The sequence below is a fragment of the Urocampus carinirostris genome, chromosome 5, assembly GCF_059441175.1.
Source record: "Urocampus carinirostris isolate Australia breed hairy pipefish chromosome 5, RoL_Ucar_1.0, whole genome shotgun sequence".
NCBI classification, from domain to species: Eukaryota; Metazoa; Chordata; class Actinopteri; order Syngnathiformes; family Syngnathidae; genus Urocampus; species Urocampus carinirostris.
This window is the reverse complement of record NC_142353.1, coordinates 38637601-38658677: the sequence shown is the minus strand read 5'-3', so window position 1 is coordinate 38658677 and position 21077 is coordinate 38637601. Positions and strand designations below refer to the sequence as shown.

Here is a 21077-nt window from a genome sequence, read left to right as displayed (position 1 = left end):
TTGTGTGTTTTTGATGTGACCCGTAACTACGTAACATAAAATTTCTCGGAAATACATAAAACGTACCTTGCAAAAAAACGCTTGCTGCAAATGCTGGAGTACTTTGAAAGCTGCCAGTCCCTAGGCCCCAATGTTTATACGTTTGATCAGCGAGATTTTTCGACTAATCAATCTTTGCAATGATCACATAACTATGGTAGCTCCTACTGTAGTTACTTTCGCCTTATAGTCCAGTGCGCCATATAGATGAAAATTGTATAATAGAAGACCATTTTTAGGAGGTTTATAATTCTGTGCGCCTTATTATGCAGAAAATATGCTGTTTTGTACTGAAAAGATACCAAGCTAGAAATAAGTTGAACGTCTGTTCAATCCTTTTGAAATCAAGTCCTCATCGTCCTCATCTTCGCCGTCTGTCCAAATGATCCCGTCTGATTGCCGGCCTCCATTATCACTGGCGCAGCCTTCTCCTTTCAATCACTATCTCGTCCTTCTCGCCCCATAAGCACCCTCCTTGCGCCTTCAAGACCAGCCTCATAAGCGAAGGGTGGGGGATGGACTGGGAAGTCTCGACAGGGCCAGCAAAGCGGTCCGCCATCTTAGCCCGAGACAAGGAGGTTCTGCTCGTCCCGGGCAAGGGAGTCATTACGGCCATTGTGGCAGACTTCCACATGACGCTTGTAAAAAAAGAGAGCACGTGGGTCCCTGACCGGCTACACCCCCACCCCAAAGCATCATACTGCATGTCACAACCTGCAAGATTGTTATCTCACTTCAAAAAGGTTCTCGTTTAATCATACCTGTCAAGCTCCAGGGCTCCATGCCCGTACAAACTGTTGTATTTTCCCTTACAAAATAATCTTACACCATATTTTTTTTAAACGTGTTTATTTATGTAGTTTAACATGTTATATTGTACATGTGTTTCGTTATATCATATATATATATATACATATATATATATATATATATATATATATATATATATATATATATATATATATATATATATATATATATATATATATATATATATATATATATATATATATATGTATCATCTCATCTCATTAGCTGCACCGCTTATCCTCAGTAGGGTCGCGGGGGTGCTGGAGCCCATCCCAGCAATCATCGGGCAGTGGGCAGGGGACACCCTGAACTGGTTGCCAGCCAATCGCAGGGCACACAGGGACAGACAACTCGCTCGCTCATTCACACCTAGGGACAATTTTGGACCGGCCAATCCACCTGAAATGCATGTCTTTGGAATGTGGGAGGAAAGACTAGGGAACTTTAATAACAGGACTCTGATGGAGGACGGCAGGAGAACAAGAACATAAAAACGCTCGGTGCTGTTTTGAGTTTTCCAGACATCGCGACACCCATGGGGGGCTTCCTTGGCACGCCTATGGGAGGAATCGAGACGCCAACTTATGGGGAGACGTGGGCCGAGAGGAAAAAAGGCTGGAGAACTTCAGAGAAGGCTTGTCAGAGACTCCGACATGCATCTCTCTCTCTCTCTCTCTCTCTCTCCCTCTCTCTCTCTCTCTCTCTCTCTCTCTCTCTCTCTCTCTCTATATATATATATATATATATATATATATATATATATATATATATATATATATATATATATATATATATATGTATATATATATGTATATATAGTTAATTAACATTTTGGTGTGAGATACTGAGTTGCTCGACATGAATGAGGTTTATTATAAAAAAAAGTTCAAAAATTAAGAAGCTTGGACGTTCACTGCAGACGGAAAAAATATATGCAATTATAATTAAGTAGAATAATACATTTTGTTATTCAAATTATTAATTCGTTTTTGGCATTAAATTATTGTTGGTAATATACTGATTAAAGGGATAACCACAAACCTGTATTTTTTCATTTTCTCCTTTTAGACTTCCTTTTTTTCTTAACTTCTCCATACAACATAATAATTTGTAATATAATGCAAAGCAAGTAAGCCGGATGAGAGCCGGCTCTCTTTAATGAGTTGAGCCCAAAAAGCCGATTCTCTAAAAAGAGACGGACTTCCTTTCACTACACAACTACCACATAAAATCAGAAGCAGCAGACGCATGCGCACTGTAGCATCAAACCGCTCGATTCGTTTGCAACAAAAGAAAAACATACCGAGATAGAGGCTACCGCGGCGAACTCCTTTGACTGTATACCGGATGGTACCCATAATTGACAAATTTGCGGTTTTCCGTACAGATTTTCTTGTACGTCGTACACGTCTTAAAATGCACAATAAACGTACTTTGTACGGCAAAAACATACAGGGTGACAGGTATGTTAAATACTTCAGGGGGGAGTTGCCATCCTGCACCGAATTGGTTGCATACAAAAACTGAGCACAATAAAACATCCTGAAGATGTTTTTTATATCTCAAACTTGAATTTGCATAAAATGATTTCGCTTAACATCCACCGAGAAACAGAAGTATAAATCAGATGTCTTCAACCAGTTAGAGCCACGTGTTCGCCACCACTGTCTTAGCCAATAAAAATGTGGATCTTTGCCTCATCATATTTTCTATATATTGTGGCTCTTTGCCTTGTTTTATGTTTAGTTTTTTTGTGTGTATTGAGGGTGGACACTTTCCTTGAAATCAACACAAGAGCAATACTTGTTGTATTTTAAGAAGAGGAGTGTGTTATGGGCAGGGTTGGGTAGGGTTACTTTAACTTGATTACTTTCAATTACTTTTGGATTACTCCAATACCAAATATGCTAATAAAAGACAAAAAAGACCCCACTTTTCATCAACAACAAGGCTGTGGAGGTTGTCAGCAGCATCAAGTTCCTAGGGGTGCACATCACAGACAAACTCACCTGGTCCGTGAACACTGCATCACTGGTTAAGAGGGCACAGCAGCGCCTGTACTTCCTGCTGAGGATGAGGAGAGCCCACCTGCCCCCACCCTCCCTCATCACATTCTACAGGGGCACCATAGAGAGTATCCTGACCAGCTGTATCTCTGTGTGGTGTGGAGGCTGCAGCGCTTCCGACTGGGGTAGTGTGAGGAGGGTGACGAGGACAGCAGAGAAAATCATCGGGACTTCTCTCCCCTCCATTCAGGACATTGGCCAGAAGCGCTGCCTATCCCAAGCTAAGAACATTATCAGGGACCCCTCTCACCCCCATCATGGACTGTTCACTCTGCTAGCCTCTGGGAAGAGGTACTGCAGTGTGCGGTGCAGGACCACCAGGTTCCACAATAGTCTTGTCCCCCTGGCCATTAGACTGTTAAATGGTCAATCAAACACATAGTAAATCTAAACTGCTGCTAATCTGTACATCTGTTGGTTTTGTTTGACTTTTTGCACTACTGGCAGTTCTTTATAGCTAGCCACTCCTTGCACATCTGTTTCTCTGCACTATTGTACTTACAGTGTTATTGTTACAGTGTTATTGTTACTGTTTACCTGACTTGTTTACCTGACTGCCCATTTTGCACATCTGGTTAGCTGCTCCTCTTGCACTATTTGCGCTACTGTAAAATACTATACATAGCCATAATTATTTAGTATATTATTAGTACTCAATACTCCAACTCAATACAACATTTTATTTGTATCTGTACATTCAAGGAAACTGTGCGGGTCAGATGTATCGACATTTCGTTCTGTATACACGTGTACTAGAATGACAATAAAGTAGATCTGAATCTGAATCTGAATCTGAAGAAACTAAATATGAATAAAATGACTAAATTTTGTGCAGGCTCGGGGAGTAACGGAATACATGGAACAGCAAAAATGATGTTGGCAAGCTGTTTGGATTTATTTTCATTTTGTTTCTGTCGCATTTTGTGTTCGTTTTGCCGGAGATCAAAGAGATCAAAGCCAGGAGAGAAAGCTTACCACGTGTTGTGAGTCATAATTGTATTCATCTTTGTCTTTTATTAGCATATTTGGTATTGGAGTAATCCAAAAGTAATCAAGTTAAAGTAACCCTACCCAACCCTGTTTATGGGAAATAATATGTTTTTAATTGTGTGTGTTTGTGTGTGTCTGTCTGTCATGGCAGGTCAGTGAGTGGTGTGGCTCTTTGAATCTCACAGTTAAAAATTTCGGCTCTTTGTGTCAAACTTGTTCGCCACCGCTGTGCTAAGACATCACGAGTGGCAATTAAATCATTCCAAGTTTTAAATTAATTTAATGGTTTTGAAATTGGCTCGTATATTGAGAATACACTTAAAACAGTCTTCCCCGGTATAACGGCCCTCCCAGGAATAAAACCAGCGACATGCCTGTGATAAAAATTCCTTTGACGTCCCTGCAACAAAGTAATGCATTTCCAATACTCTTCCTCATCTTCTCTTCTCCCTCACTTTGTTTACTACAGTTTGTTCTCCTCCACTTTCCATTTTATGCACAACACTCTACACTGCCCCGGACCCGTGTTAGTCAAACCGGGTGGTCCGGCTCCATTCGTCTTTGTCAGGCGGCATTAGTGCCACGAGACGCAAAAGGACACACAAACACACGCATTGATACTACACATCGGTTGCAGGTTTGCCATGGGGGGGCGGCGGCCATGACAGCGGGCCTCGCCATAGCAGGCCAATGAATATAGATCAGCTAACTCGGCTCGGCTCCAGAGAGCCAGAGGTCCTCCGGGGCCCGGGGGTACGCTCGGACGTTCACGCCGACTCGGCCTTGCTGTGTGTGGATTTTGCATGCTCCGTTTCTATGTGTGCAACTGCCTCGTGGGCAGATAGGGAAAACTATGTGCTACAATATTAAGCATCTGTTTATCTGTTGGTCAAGTTTAGCACACTGCACAATTTAAAAATATATACTCTGTATCTTGCATTGAGTAAAAGCCAGGTGTGCAAATTTAAGAAGAAAATTTTGTGTTTTAAGCTATTACTGTCACGGTTGCCATGGTGCCCAATTGGCCCAGTCCGTGTGTGTCACGGTTGCCACGTTGTCCAATTGGCCCCGCCCGTGTGGTGCCAGCTGCGGCTCGTTGAGAGATTGGCTTTCTGTGTATATAAAGCTCAGCGCTCTCTTGCTCCGGGGTCAGCTCGTCAAACGAACTTCTGCCCCACAAAACGTGGGTTCTGTCTCGGTCCTGGTTTCCTGTTGATATCTTCAATCCGGTATTGTTCCCGTTTATTTTTGTCCTGTTTAATTTCAGGTTCCAGTTTTGTTTCTGTCTATTTTGGTCCTGTTTGTTACTTCCTCCAGTTTTCATTCCTGTCTAGTTTCTCCTTTTAGTTATCGATATCCTGATTTGTTGTCAATCCTGTCCGTCCCTTCCTGTCCGGTATCGACCCCATCTGTCCGATATCAACTTGGGCAATAGGAATCGGTCTCGTCGGTCTCTGGCTTCCTGTCCTTCCACGCCAGACAGGCTTCCTAACCTGCATGACTCCCCATTTCCCATAAAATAAAAGGCTCGTGTGAGAACGTCACGCCATTGGGTCCTGTATCTGTTCTGGTTCTGACAATTACTATGACAAGTATTGGAACAGTTTTAAATATCTCCAAATATCCAAACTGTGTGCTATCCTTACACTCTTTGTCAACACGTGTGCTTGCATGCGTGTTGTCGGTGAGTCTTTTTAGAGGCCATTGCTTGGAACCTGGCACGTTAGCCCAAGTCACGACCTTCCCGTGCTAGTAATTGTGTGCGGTGGCATAGCAGGGTAATCTGGCCTGATGTGTTGTGCGCTCAATCCCTTTGCAAGCATTCAGCAGGCATCCTAATCTGCTTGGAGAATTACTCAAGAAGTACTAAGCTCAATGCTGGTGTTTCATTTTTGCACAGCATAGAAGAAAATGATGATTTCCTCACAGTTGGATACTAAACTTCCTGTGGTCTGTATGTTTTTTTTTGCAGTTTTGGTATACAAACAATGATATATAGATGAAATGAAATGAAATGCATTTATATAGCGCTTTTCAAGTCAATGACTTCCCAAAGCGCTTTACAATGTGCTCCACATTTCCCAATAGCGGCCTTGCAGCCATGTAAGGCGCTAACCTGCTTATTGGGGGTATTAGGGGTTCAGTGTCTTACCCAAGGACACTTCGGCATGTAACACGGACGAGCCGGGATTCGAACTGGGATCCCTTGATCCCAAGAGGAGCGCTCTACCTCCTGAGCTACTGCCGCCCCAGATTCAATATTTCAATATTTACCTTTTTCCAGCTATTTGAGCAAAACATTATCCACAAAAACACAAATTCAACCAAAAATCTACAAAAATCATAACCTTTATGGGACATTGAGTATTATTGAGCGCCTCTTAGTGTTAAAAAAAACACTTGATGTTTTCAACAATACTTTAATAATTTGAATAATAATAAAAAGTACGGGGCAGCACGGCGGCGCAGTGGTTAGCGCTTGTGCGGCACAGTTCATGTCATGGGAACCTGTCGTGGGTTCAAATCCAGCTCCAGACTTTCTGTGCGGAGTTTGTATGTTCTCCCCGTGCTTGCGTGGGTTTCCTCCGGGCACTCCGGTTTCCTCCCACATTCCAAAAACATGCATTTCAGGTGAATTGGCCGGTCCAGATTGTCCCTAGGTGTGAATGAGCGAATGAGTTGTCTGTCCCCGTGTGCCCTGTGATTGGCTGGCAACCAGTTCAGGGTGTCCCCTGCCCACTGCCCGAAGATGGCTGGGATGGGCTCCAGCCCCCCCGCGACCCTAATGAGGATAAGCGGTACGGCTAATGAGATGAGATGAGATAAAAAGTACATGAACTATAATACAAACATGCATTTATACCCTTTATACCTTTAATTCTTAAGGAAGTTCCTTGTCCTCTTGCTGCTGATGATACCCCAAATCACTTTGAATTTCCGTAGTTTGCATTTTTCCTTGTTATTTTAAGCACTCGTCTAGTGTTAAAATATAACCGATAAGGATTATTCTGTTAGTAAAATTGGACACCTGCAAAGCAGATTACATAGGACGCCAGTTGATTATTTTGACTATTATTGCACACTGATGTTTTTTTTTTCATTATTATGCACTGTTTACACCATTGTCACTATCGGCCAATCAAGTTGCTATTCTTTGATTTCCACACCCTCTAGGAGGGATCTGCATTTAAAACCTCGGAGATTTAATAAAAATCAATTGTTTTTAGAACAAGTTGGAATTTGTAATCTGATGTTTGAGCTCTCTCCCTCATTCTCCGTGCAAGATCAAATCCATTGATGTCTCCTCTCCTTATTTTGAGTGTCTACTAAATTTCAAATGTATTGATTACACAGTGTCGCTTGGATTCAAAGTTGATTCAGCGCTATGCGTGAATTTCCCTACGGGGATGAATAAAGTATCTATCTATCTATCTATCTATCTATCTATCTATCTATCTAGACATCTATCTATCTATCTATCTAGACATCTATCTATCTAGACATCTATCTATCTAGACATCTATCTAGACATCTATCTATCTATCTATCTATCTATCTATCTAGACATCTATCTATCTATCTATCTAGACATCTATCTATCTAGACATCTATCTAGACATCTATCTATCTATCTATCTATCTAGACATCTATCTATCTAGACATCTATCTATCTATCTAGACATCTATCTATCTAGACATCTATCTATCTATCTAGACATCTATCTGTCTATCTATCTATCTATCTAGACATCTATCTGTCTGTCTATCTATCTATCTAGACATCTATCTGTCTGTCTATCTATCTATCTATCTATCTATCTATCTATCTATCTATCTATCTATCTAGACATCTATCTAGACATCTATCTAGACATCTATCTATCTAGACATCTATCTATCTATCTAGACATCTATCTATCTATCTAGACATCTATCTATCTATCTAGACATCTATCTATCTATCTAGACATCTATCTATCTAGACATCTATCTATCTATCTAGACATCTATCTATCTAGACATCTATCTAGACATCTATCTAGGCATCTATCTAGGCATCCATCTATCTATCTAGACATCTATCTAGGCATCTACCTATCCATCTAGACATCTATCTATCTATCTATCTAACTAGACATCTAGACATCTATCGAGACATGAGTTACTTTTACCCGATGCAGCCGATCGTAAAGGTGTTTTTTAAGATGAGCCCCGTCAATACTCGCAAGGTACCAGCTAGTCACAAACGGCGAATACCCAACATGAAGTTTTATTACCAAAAACCGGTCCTGAAGGCAGCAGCAACCCTGCAAATGTCAACAGAAAGCCTCCAATGTTAACTCTCTGACATGCCAGGCGGTAATGTTGTTTGGACAGCCCAAAGGCGAGTTGGGGGCCACACATAAAACCTTTTCTTCTTTTCTTTCCCCCCGTTTTTACAAGTGGAACTGCCAGCCACCGACGACTCCTGCATGCATCCCTGGGCTATTTGGGATTCAAACAGACAGTTGAACTGCTCGTGCACACCTAGCCCGGGCATGCAAATATAGAGCAAATGGCCCTTGGGCCCTCAGGGAGGAGTGCAGAGGGTAGCTATTAGAGTAAAAGGGGAGGGGGATAACAGATTACAGAAGGAAAACAGAGAGAGAGAGAGAGAGAGAGAGAGAAAGAAAGAAAGAAAGAGAACAAGTCACATTCCTCAGTGCCAAGGTAATCTTTGCTTCCTTCATAATTACTCGTCGCAAACCTGTGGTACAGGTTGCCATTCTTGTGCCCCCCACCCCTTCTTGCTGTCGCCTGCAGTCAATCAAAAACATGCCTCGTTGACTTTTATGTGCCCACAGATTATCATATTGAGTCGTGACTCCGTTATCATTTAAAGATGGTGGGAGAGATTGCTGCTATTACACTAGAAGAATTTAAGTTTTTCAAATTTGGCAGACTGTTTTAGGTATATTTTTCCCTTGTTTTAAAATATTTATCTTGGAAGGCAGTAGCTCAGGAGGCAGAACGCTCGTCTTGGGATCAAGGGATCCCAGTTCGAATCCCGGCTCGTCCGTGTTACATGTCGAAGTGTCCTTGGGTAAGACACTGAACCCCCAATACCCCCAATAAGCAGGTTAGCGCCTTACATGGCTGCAAGGCCGCTATTGGGAAATGTGGAGCACATTGTAAAGCGCTTTGGGAAGTCATTGACTTAAAAAGCGCTATATAAATGCAGATCATTTCAATCTAAAGATTAAGAAAATATATCCTTAAAACAAGGGAAATAATTTTAGCGAGGAGATGGTATAAATTTTGTTCATTTTGCCCAGCCTTTTGCACGTTTTATGAATGTTTGTGGTACCCTGAACAGCAAGATCGCTTGACCGTTTTTTTTTTTCAAAATGAATCAATTGTTTATACCATTTGGACGCGCACCGTCCCTTTAAGAAGCTTTTTTGGAGAAAACATTAGAAAAAAATACTTAAAATAAGCAAATGAGACAAATGTCGTTGTTTTAGGAGTCATTTTTCATATTTTAATTTAAAAAACGTATTGAAAATATGAAAACAGCAATTATTCATAAAATAAGCAAATGTTCTGCTAATGGGGTAAGGTTTGCTTATTGGCAGTGTACCAATACATCAATTTTAGAATTTTCTGCTACAAAGAAGACTGATTTTCAGTGAGCTTTAAACAAGTGCTTTAAAATGAAGGCAAAATAATGAACATTTCTTTTGTTTGACTTCTGAATTTAAAAATGTGGTTTGACTGATATTTGTGCTCGTAATAGGATACAAACCTTTTCAATTATTTTAAACAAAAATATAATTTTTTACACCACAGTTTACAATAACAGTCGTTTTTGGTCACGTGTGTTGTTAAAACCCCTAATTTTAGACCAATGATGACTCAATTTATCGCCGGAAACAGGATGAGGACCCAAATGCGTGACGTTTTCTCACACAAGCCTTTTATTTTACTGGAAATGGGGAGTCATGCACGTTAGGCACCAGTCTGGCGTGGAATGACAGGAAGCCAGAGGCCGACGAGATCGATACCAATTGCCCGAGCAGATATCGGACAGATTGGGTCGATACCGGACAGGACGGGACGGACAGGATTGCTATCAAAACAGGATATCGAAATGAAAAAGCTCAAACTAGACAGGAACGAAAGTGGAAACCGACATTAACCAGGACAAAATAAAAGGGGAACAATACCGGACAGGAAATACCAACAGGAAACAGGACCGAGTCAAAACCCACGTTTTGCAAGGCAGAGGTTCGTTGATGGACTGACGAAAGTTGAGTGAGAGCACTGAGCTTAAATAGAAGGAGAGCCAATCTGTCAACGAACCGCAGCTGGTGCCACATGGGCGGGGCCAATTGGGCGTCATGGCAACCGTGACATTTATGAGATATTGCCAATACCAGATATACCAATACCACCAGCACAAAAAATAGGTACATTTAATTGTTTTTTTTTTCTCAAAACTGAATGAACTTATTTCCAATATTTTCGTTCATATCATTTATCATTTCTTGTTCCTGATTGCAAAAAACTACTGAATTACAAGATGCCACTACCTTAAAATAATGCACCGATTTCAATATCTTGTATCAGCACTTGCCCATTATTAAATTTTTTGGTTTTTAGTGTTTGTAGGTAGGCGTGTTTCAATTGTTGTTACGAATAGGCGTCCTTTCTACCTGTGGGAAAATTGCATTGCTGTTGCCATGGTAACCCGCAATTGAACATGCCTCTTCGTGATTTACAGTAGTTGTATGATTGCGCTTTCCGGTTTTTCTCTGCGAATTTTGCTATCAAACCGGCAGAAGACACGTGATACTGAACTAACTACACACAACTCGTTTTTTGTCCATCGCTCTACAAATAAAAGTAAATTGAATGATTACGCTGACCCTGGGGGTCAGCAACAAACAGCTTTGGAACCGCATGTTGCTCTTTGGCACTCCCTAGTGGCGCCCTGGTGCTCATCCAAAAATGTTTGATAATGTCAAGTCAAGTCAAATTTATTAATATAGCCCCTGATCACAAAAATGTCTCAAAGGACTACACAGGATTACAATGACACAATTACCTGATCTTAAACCAAGGAACAACTCAAAACCTCAGCGGGAGGAAAAAGAGAAACCTTGAGAAGGGACCTCACAAGTGGTATCCCCCTTCCAGGATGACCAGGGTGAATTACATTTAGCATTACAGTACACAAACATAGTAAACACTAGGTAACATGTTGAAAATTTGTCCGGAAAGTGCATGACAGCAGCGACGCCCCCAGCCTGTAAACTAGTCCAGAGAGTCTATGACGGCCACGACGTAGCTTCCCATCTCTGCCAGCTGGTCCATGCAGGCGTTCACATGCATCAGGTCAAACACTGGTCCGCTAACTCATCTCAAATCGCCCTTCTCCTTCGTATCACCACCAGGCAGGCAGTCGAAAAAAGACAGGACAATACAGAACATGAGGTGGGCATCAATCATAAGCTTTGGAATAGAAGTGTGTCTTAAACCTTGATTTAAAAACTTCCATTGAGGTTGCAGATCTTATCCCCGGAGGCAGGGCATTCCATAGCACCGGGGCCCGGATGGAGAACGCTCGGAGTCACAAGTAGACCGGCATTTTCCGAGCGCTGACTCCGTGCAGGAACATAGGGGGAAATCAAATCAGAGAGATAAGAGGGTGCAAGTCCATGCATACATTTATTTGTTAATAAGAGAACCTTAAAGTCACATCTTAAGTGGACTGGGAGCCAGTGCAAGTTGGCCAATACAGTAATATGCTCAAACTTTTTGGTCTTAGTCAAAAGCCTAGCTGCTGCATTCTGAACCAGCTGCAAACTTTTGATGCTAGACATCTGGAGACCAGAAAGCAATACACTACAGTAATCAAGCCGAGAAGTAATAAACGCATGAATTAAAACCTCTGCTTTTGATTGGGACAGCATCGAACGAATCTTCGCAATATTACGGAGGTGGTAGAAAGCTATTCTAGTAATATTTTTCACGTGTGACTGACTCAAATACAACACCTAGATTTTTGACCGATTCACTCTGGGTGATATTACATTTGTCTAGGTTCAGGGTAGTGTTTGAAAACAACTCACGACAGTGAGCTGGACCAATCATCAACATTTCAGTCTTTTCTGGAAAATCATAAGGTTTCTGTAAGAGGACACACATGACACAAGCATTCTTAACGTTTTCCAGTGACTGTGGATGTCTAGAGTATGTAAATACAGTGTATTTGCCTTCCTAGTTTGCTTTTCGCTGTTTTCGCTTGGTCTGGTTTTAAATTCAAGCAGATTTAAATCATTTTCCCTAAGTTGGCGAAGCCCACAATTTTTCAAGTCTCGTTATTTTTATTTGTGACGCCCTTAATCACAAGGAGTCTCAAAGGGCTGCACAACTTAAATTTTGTTACAAAAGAAATGATATATCTTTGCGTCCTACCCTGAATAATCATCACTTTGCATTGCTATATGCCAGCATATTTGCACTTCTTCAGACACTTTATATATAGTCGACAGTAGCTAAATATGGGTTTTATTTCACAATTTTTTTTATTTCATTCTATTTTTTATTGTACATATTTTCCTTTTTATGCGTACGATTGTGGTAGAGCTCAAACTTCGTAATACTTGTATCATGACAATAAAGGATTTCAATTCAATTCAATTCACTTCAAATAGAATAGGAAATTTCACTTTCTAAGGCTGGTTCGTTCGCGAATGCCACATCGCTAATCCAGACTGGAGCTGAAGGCTGTTTGGAACTAAATATTAAAATGTACCGTTTACCAAATTGTTCGAATTAGTTATCTGACTCCATTAACCAAACACAAGCTACATTCACCCAACAATACAGGACTGTCTCAGAAAATTAGAATATTGTGATAAAGTTCTTTATTTTCTGTAATGCAATTAAAAAAACAAAAATGTCATACATTCTGGATTCATTACACATCAACTGAACTATTTCAAGCCTTTTATTATTTGAATATTGCTGATTTTGGCTTACAGCTGAAAAAAACTCAAAAATCCTATCTCAAAATATTAGAATACTTCCTCAGACCAAGTAAAAAAATAATTTTATAACAGCAAAACTAAATCAAACATTTGAAAATGTCCATTGATGCACTCAGTACTTGGTTGGGAATCCTTTTGCACGGATTACTGCATCAATCCGGCGTGGCATAGAGGCAATCAGCCTGTGGCATTGCTGAGGTGTTATTGATGCCCAGGATGCTTCGATAGGGGCCTTCAGCTCATTTGCATTTGTAGGTCTGGTGTCTTTCATCTTCTTCTTAACTATACCCCACAAATTCTCGATGGGGTTCAGGTCAGGGGAATTAGCAGGCCAATCAAGGACAGTGATGCCATGGTCAGTGCACCAGTTACTGGTGGTTTTGGCACTGTGGGCAGGTGCCAGATCATGCTGGAAAATGAAATCCTCATCTCCATGGAGCTTTTCAGCAGATGGAAGCTTGTAGTGCTCTAAAATCTCTTGGTACACAGTTGCATTTACTCTGGACTTGATGAAACACAGTGGACCAACACCAGCAGCTGATATGGCTCCCCAAACCATTGCTGACTGTGGGAACTTCACACTGGATTTCAAGCTACTTGGATTTTGCTCCTCTCCAGCCTTTCTCCAGACTCTGGCGCCTTGACTTCCAAATCAAATGCAAAACTTGCTTTCGTCTGAAAAGAGGACTTTGGACCACTCTGCAACTGTCCAGTGCTTCTTCTCCATAGCCCAAGTCAGACGCTTCTTCCGTTGTCTTGAGTTCAGAAGTGGCTTGACCATGGGAATACGGCTATTGTAGCCCATTTCCCGGACACGTCTGTGAACTGTGGCTTTTGATACCTGGACTCCAGCTTCAGCCCACTGTCTTTGAAGCTCCCCCAAATTCTGGAAGCGGCTCTTCTTCACAATTTTGTTAAGGCTGCGGTCATCTCTCTTGGTTGTGCAGCGTTTCCGGCCTCATTTTTCCCTTCCAACAGACTTTTTGTGGATATGCTTTGAAACTGCACTCTGTGAACAGCCTGCTCTTTGAGAAATTTCTTTTTGTGTCTTACCCTCCTGATGGAGGGTATCAATGATGGTCCTCTGGACAGCAGTCAGATCAGCAGTCTTCCCCATACTTGTGATTTAGTTTACTGAACCAAGCTGAGTGTTTTTAAGGCTCAGGAAACCCTCGCAAGGTGTTTCGAGTTAATTAGATGATTCAGGTGATTAGTTGAATAGCCTACTTGTATACTTTTTCATGATATTCTAATATTTTGAGATAGGATTTTTGAGTTTTCTTAAGCTGTAAGCCAAATTCAGCAATATTAAAATAATAAAAGGCTTGAAATAGTTCAGTTGATGTGTAATGAATCCAGAATGTATGACATTTTTGTTTTTTTAATTGCATTACAGAAAATAAAGAACTTTATCACAATATTCTAATTTTCTGAGACAGTCCTGTATATTCGCGTTGTTTCTTGATGGAAAAGATGAACAAGAAAGCCGACATTTTCATACGGGGGCAGATTCAATTTCATTAACAATTTAACTAAGTGTACTCCATCGAAAACAGACAAATTAGTGACGTTGGAGTCTCTGGGAAGCCCTCTTCTGAAGTCCTTTAGTTCTCTTCTTGTTGGCCCTCTTCTCCCCGCATAATGGTGTGCCGACTCCTCCCATGGGCGTGCCAGGGAAGCCCCCCGGGCTTCACCATCTCGTCGAAGAGCGTCGCGATGTCTGGAATAACCAAAACAACACCGAGCGTTTCTACGTCATCAGGGCCTTCTGCGTCTGGATGTGCTGATTATCTTATCAGCCTTACGTCAAGTCAAGTCAAATTTATTTATATAGCCCTTAATCACAAAAATGTCTCAAAGGACTGCACAGGATTACAATGATACAATTACCTGATCTTAAACCAACATGCGGGCAAAGAACAACTCAAAACCTCAGCGTGAGGAAAAAGAGAAACCTTGAGAAGGGACCTCACAAGTGGTATGCTCCTTCCAGGATGACCAGGGTGAATTACATTTAGCATTACAGTACACAAACATAGTAAACACTAGGTAACATGTTGAAAATTTGTCCGGAAAGTGCATGACATCAGCGACGCCCCCAGCCTGTAAACTAGTCCAGAAAGTTTATGACGGCCATGACGCAGCTTCCCATCTCTGCCAGCTGGTCCATGCGGGCGTTGACATGCTTCAGGTCAAAGGCTGGTCCGCTGACTCATCTCAAATCGTCCATTTCCTTCGTCCCGTTCCCGCCGTTCCTGTAAACAACATTTTCTACTAGGGTGCCCTGACATCGCACCACAGCCCAGCCAGTGAATATCTTTTGCAATAAATGTAATTTGTATTCGATCGTATAAAATCCTTCAAGGCGTAGGTGTAAACTGCATAGTACCCCACCGGTGTGTTCGTGCGTCTACTCGTGCCAAACTTGGTAAAAAGAAGAAGAGAGAGTTTTTGCCTGCTCCGTGACCCCTCTCGTGTAAACACGGACACACTCCGAAGAGGTGCCGAATGGCAACGATTACGAGAAAGTTGTCTCTCTCCACTGCGCAGACACACACACTGAATCATGCACAACGCACATTTCACAATGTCCCATTGCAAACACACTCCCATTTACTGGGCATAGCGCCAACAGGGGAAGACCGTAGTAGAAAGGCCCCGATCGTGCATGGCTCATTGCCAAGCCTCCTCGAGAGACTCGCAAGGGAGGGGATGGAGGAGGCGCTCAGTGAAGGAAAGCGAAAAAAAAGGATGCAAAGATGAAAGAAAAAGCTTGTAAAAAGAGAGCTTGATGACAAATCGTAATGATGAGTCTACCTTTGTGCTCCCGCCAGCTCAGGTTGCTTTATGACACCCAAACTAATGCTTTTCCTGAATAGTGCCAAGTCATGTTTATTTGTGGAGCCCTTAATCACAAGGAGTCTCAAAGGGCTGCACAACTACACACGTTTCACTACTTTAGTAGACATCAGGCTTGTCAAACTCATTTTACCCAGGGGCTAGAAGACAAATCTCACGAGCGCCGGGCTTGTAGGTCTAGGAGAGAGAGAGAAAGAAAGAGAGAGAAAGTCAGAGATACAGTAAAAGAAAGAAAGAGTGAGAGAAATAGAGCACAATAGAAAGAGAGAGGGAGAGAGGGAGAGAGCACAACAAAGAGAGAAAAATGAGAAAGAAAGACAAAAAAAGAGAGAAAAATAAATAATGAGAGAAAGCTTAAAAGAATGAGAGAGGAAAACAAGAAAGAGAGAAAGTAAAGAGTGAGTATGAGAAAGACAGCGGTCAGGATTCCTGGTTTTCACCCAGGCGGTCTGGGTTCAACTCCCGGAGTAGGAATGTGCACTTCCTCCAAGAAACATCTGTTTTCCGTCCCAGGAAACAATTAACCTGCTAATCTCAGGGATGTTGAGAAAGAGAGGGAGGTAGTGAGAAAAAAGAAGGAAAGAGCAACAGAAGAATAACAGAAAGAGAGAGAAAGAGAATAACGCAGAGAAAGAGTTAGAGAGAGAAAACAGAGAGTAAGAGAGAGAGAGAGAGAGAGAGAGAGAAAAACAGAAAAGTAGAGAAAAAAAGAAAGAGAGCAAGAATGAGAGAAATAGATAAAAAAGAGAGAGAGTGAAGGGAGAAAGAGAAGGGAAAAGAAAGAGAGTGAGGGTGAAAAGAAAAGCCGCGTGCTTTTCATGGTTCACGATTTTAAAATATGAGTCTTTAACGCTGAGCAGACTTGCAGAAATTCAAGTTGACTGGCTCCAAAGGTAAAAGGACCTGCAGGTTTTTTGGGCTGTTTGAGCCAATCAGCATAGTAGATTTTAGATGGAAGTTTTGTTTGGGAATCCTGACAGACAGAAATCAGGGTTTAATAATACCTAAAATCATAGAGGTAGCTCTTCATTCAGGTTTTCAGCGCAGTGGTCAGCAACTATTGGGCTGCATTACTGATCAGTCGTATTGTTAAATGCATGCAACTCTGAAACGAGCAAGCAGTAAAAGGTTTTGTTCGCCACTTTCAGCCTAGAGGTAGGTGCCCAAGCTCAGCCTAACCCGATCCGATCTGAATTTAGGGCCAGTTATAGCCCATGAAAATTTTTTTCACCTGACAAAGCAAAAATAATCGTTAACACTGGAAAACATGAAAAGCACAAATTAAAATATTTATAAATCTACAAAGAAAACGATAATATACAGAACAATTTTAAAAGGGGTTAAATAATGACAACTGCACAGGAAAAGGCCTTATTCATGTTTTTAACGGGCAGTCAAAAAGAATGAGCAAGTCCCACATGGTCTAGCGGTCAGGATTCCTGGTTTTCACCCAGGTGGCCCGGGTTCAACTCCCGGTGTGGGAATTTGCTCTTTTTCCATTAAATGTCTGTTTACTGGGACAGAAAATTTAATGGAAAAACTTAACCTGAATCCACAGAAACTTAATCTGCATATGCCACTCTATGCAACACTATAACCGGAATAGCCGTTTTGATGGATAGTCTAAACATTTATCAATCCAACCAAAGGCGTAGTTTTGGTATGGACAGAGAGGACGTGTCCCCACCAATATTGAGAAATTTATGTTTTGTTATTATGTGATCACTTAAAAAATGCAATATGTCCCCACCAAAGCCAAGACCAAACCAACACCCTTGATAAAACATTCCTACCTGAAATCAAGTCATTGACAACAGCTACTACGTACCCAACTTACAACTTGCAATATCCAAGATGTGATTTTAAGGTTCTGTTGGTAGTATACAAAATCATGCATGGACTTGCTCTCTCATATCTTTCAGATTTAATTTCCCCCTATGTTACAGTCTGGAGCCTATGCTCTGAAAATGCTGGTCTACTAGCGATCCCAAGAGCCAAGAAGAGATCCGCAGGTTCGAGAGCGATCTCTATTCTAGTCGGTTGTAAGATACAGAACTGTACTTAATCACATTTTTTAGTGGAAGTACAATGTTGGCAACAAGATTCACTTGATATCATTGGAAATTATTTGAATGCAACACAAACTTTTTCTTCTTTTTTCCGTGTTTTTTTACTTCTACTTTTAAAAAAATTCCTTTAAAAAAATCTCATTGTGTTTATTTTTTCCGAGCTGTTACTTTTTTCTTTTTGTTGTCTATTTACTTTTTTCCTACATTTCTTTCTTTTTTTTCTGGCTTTTTTCTAAATTTTGTTTCTTTTTTTCTCAGCTTTTCACTACTTTTTCATTTTGGTATTTATTTTTTTTTGTTCTATTCTCCCTTTCCTTTAAGTCATTTTGTGCATAATTTTACATAATATTTGGTCATGTTGGGATTAAAGAAGCAAAAACAACCCGAAGAGCCGTTTAGGACCCGAAAGAGCCGGTTCCTTTTAGTGAGCCGAGCCGAAGAAGCCGGTTCCCCAACAAACTCTACTAACTTTACTCAACTTCGTTCTCCTTCGACTCGACTTCAAAATACTGCATTTAGGACACAACGTCAGGGGAACCCGTGTATTTTTACCTTCATGCACTGTAACTTTGACTTAAGTCGCTTCTTAATCAGTAATTTTGATCCCTCATTTTTGTGCGCTGGCAAGATTTTCTTGTGCGCTGAGAATGTGCGAGCAGTGCGCATTTGCGCACGCGCGCAGCTTAGAGGGAACATTGGGCATGAGTACCATTTTACGTTCGTATGAGGTAGTGGGAGTTTTCATTTTTTTGTGCAGTGTGTGTTTAGGGTGGTAATGGCCAGGGTTGGGTAGGGTTACTTTAACCGAAATACTTTCAATTACTTTTGGATTACTCCAATACCAAATATGCTAATAAAAGACAAAAGAAACTAAATATGAATAAATATACTAAATTTTGTGCAGGCTTGGGGAGTAACGGAATACAATGGAACGGCAAAAATGATGTTGGCAAGCTGTTTAGATTTATTTTCATTTTGTTTCTGTCGCATTTTATGTTAGTTTTGCCGGAGATCAAAGAGATCAAAGGCAGGAGAGAAAGCTTACCACGTGTTGTGAGTCATAATTTTATTTATATTTAGTTTCTTTCGTTTTTTATTAGCATATTTGGTATTGGAGTAATCCAAAAGTAATTGAAAGTAATCCAGTTGAAGTAACCCTACCCAACCCTGGTAATGGCTCTGGGGAAGTAACTGTCTCTGAGGCTATACTTATATACTTATACTTATAGAAGAGCGATGCAAGAGCTAAAACGAAACTGAAAAGATGGAAATTCCCAATAAACTAAACCGAAAGTGCTTAAGTAAGTGATATTTTGTTGGTGCTGTTTGGAGCGAGGGGGGATTTTGCAAGGTTTATTGTTCTATATTCTTTATCAATTATCCATTATCCGTTATCGGTCAAATCGTAATACGCTTCGAAGCCGAGGGGCAGAGACACTTGCTCCCAGCCAAGAGGCTGAGTCAAGGTCCTAGCCACAGAGTCATGCAGCGATCAGTGCGACTGCACCGTTCCCGGAGGTACTGCAATACCGGGCCGATGCGTGGAGTGGACAGAGCAAGCTCTTATTCCATCTCCCGATTGCAAAAATCACAGCATTGCTGTAAAATAATCCTTCAAAGTTACAAAGTGGTAACTACATAGATCAGGGGTGTCAAACTCATTTTAACTCGGGGGCCACACAATAGAACAAACATTCTGTTGGGGGCCGGACCAGTAGATTAAAGAGAAAGAAAAAGAGAGATAAAGAAATAAGAGAAAGAGGGGTGATAAAGAAAGAGAGAGAGGGGGAGAGCCTGAGAAACAAAAGAGATAAAAAGAGAAGTCATGAGAGAGGGGGAAAGAAAGGGAGAGGAAGAAAGAAATCTAAAAGAAATAGAAAGACAGAAGGAGAGAAAAGAGAAAAGAAAGCGCAAAGGGTAGGAAGAGAGAAAGAGAAAAGAGAGAAAAGGAAAAAAAGGAAATTAGAGCAAAATAAGTTAAAAAGACAGAGAGAGAAAGAGACAAAGAGCAACAAAGGAAGAGAAAAAGAGAGACACAGAGTGAAAGAGACAGAGAGTGGGAGAAAAGGAGTGGAAAGAGAGAGAGAGAGATAAATAAATACAAGTGCAGTGTCTTTGTGAGAAGCACCATTCTTTAGCAACATCAAGTTGACATATTTCAACCTGCAGCTTGTTTTTATCTTGTGCTTCTCTGAGTGTTGTCTCGCGGGCCGGATTCAATCTCTTAGCGGGGCCGATCTGGCCCGCGGGCCGCCAGTTTGACACCTGTGACATAGATGGTACTGCATATATCAGGGGTGTCAAACTCATTTTAACTGGGGGGCCACACGATGTAACAATCATTCTCTCGGGGGCCGGACTAGTAGATGAGAAAGAAAAAAAGAGAAAAAGAAATAAGGGAAAAAGAGGGAGAGAGAAGTAGAGAGGGTAGGACAAAGAAAAAGAGAAAGGGAGAGAGAGCGAGAGAGAAAAAAGAGAGCGAAAGAGGGAGAGACAGAGAAACAAAAGAGATGAAATGAGAAAAAGAGAAGGGGAAAAAAGAGAGAAAGTACGAAATCCAAAGAGAAATACAAAGAGAGAAGGACAGAAGTAGGAAAGAGAGAGGGAGAGAGCAAGTGAGAGAGAGAGAGAGAAAAGAGAAAAAATGAAAAAGGAAGAGAGCAAAAGAAGGTAAAAAGACAGAGAGAAAGAGGAACAAAGAAAGAGAAAAATCCAAGTACAGCGTTTGTGAGAGGCACCTGGCTTTGGCAACATCAAGTGGACATATTTCCACCTGCGGCTCGTTTTTCTCTTGCGCTTCTCTCGCGGGCCGGATTCAATTCAATTCAATTTGACACCCGTGGCATAGATAGTACACAATTCTAGAAGCTGAGTCAAGGTCCTAACTTCATAGATGGATACAATTTTAGAACCACAGTTAGAGCAGATGAAATCATTAAAACTCCCCAAAAACGAAAGACAATCCATTTGGAAGGACAATAGTGCCCCAACTGATATTTTTCACGGCCGGTCACGTGTTGTTTGCGAGGTGGTGCCTTGGCTGTCCTTTGGCCGTCTGGCGTCTTATCAGAGGGCAGCGTGCTCAGCTCCTCAGCTGACTGCAGATGACCACATGCTGACCCCCCCCTGAGACCATCATGCGCTAGCTAGCGTGTTTGTCAGATGCACATGCTCATCTATCTTCGGGACACAATGTGCATGGAAGGAG

At 41.3% G+C, this 21077-nt stretch overlaps 1 non-coding gene and 1 pseudogene across 1 annotated transcript; one reads left to right on the top strand and one right to left on the bottom strand.

The window, feature by feature from the left end:
- Positions 1–17212: 17212 nt before the first annotated feature.
- trnae-uuc (transfer RNA glutamic acid (anticodon UUC)) lies at positions 17213–17284 on the top strand. The gene has a single exon. It is a non-coding gene; the product is annotated as a tRNA-Glu (tRNA).
- Positions 17285–19372: 2088 nt separating this feature from the next.
- On the bottom strand, positions 19373–19460 carry LOC148366324 (U2 spliceosomal RNA; annotated as a pseudogene).
- Between the last annotated feature and the right edge of the window lie 1617 nt (positions 19461–21077).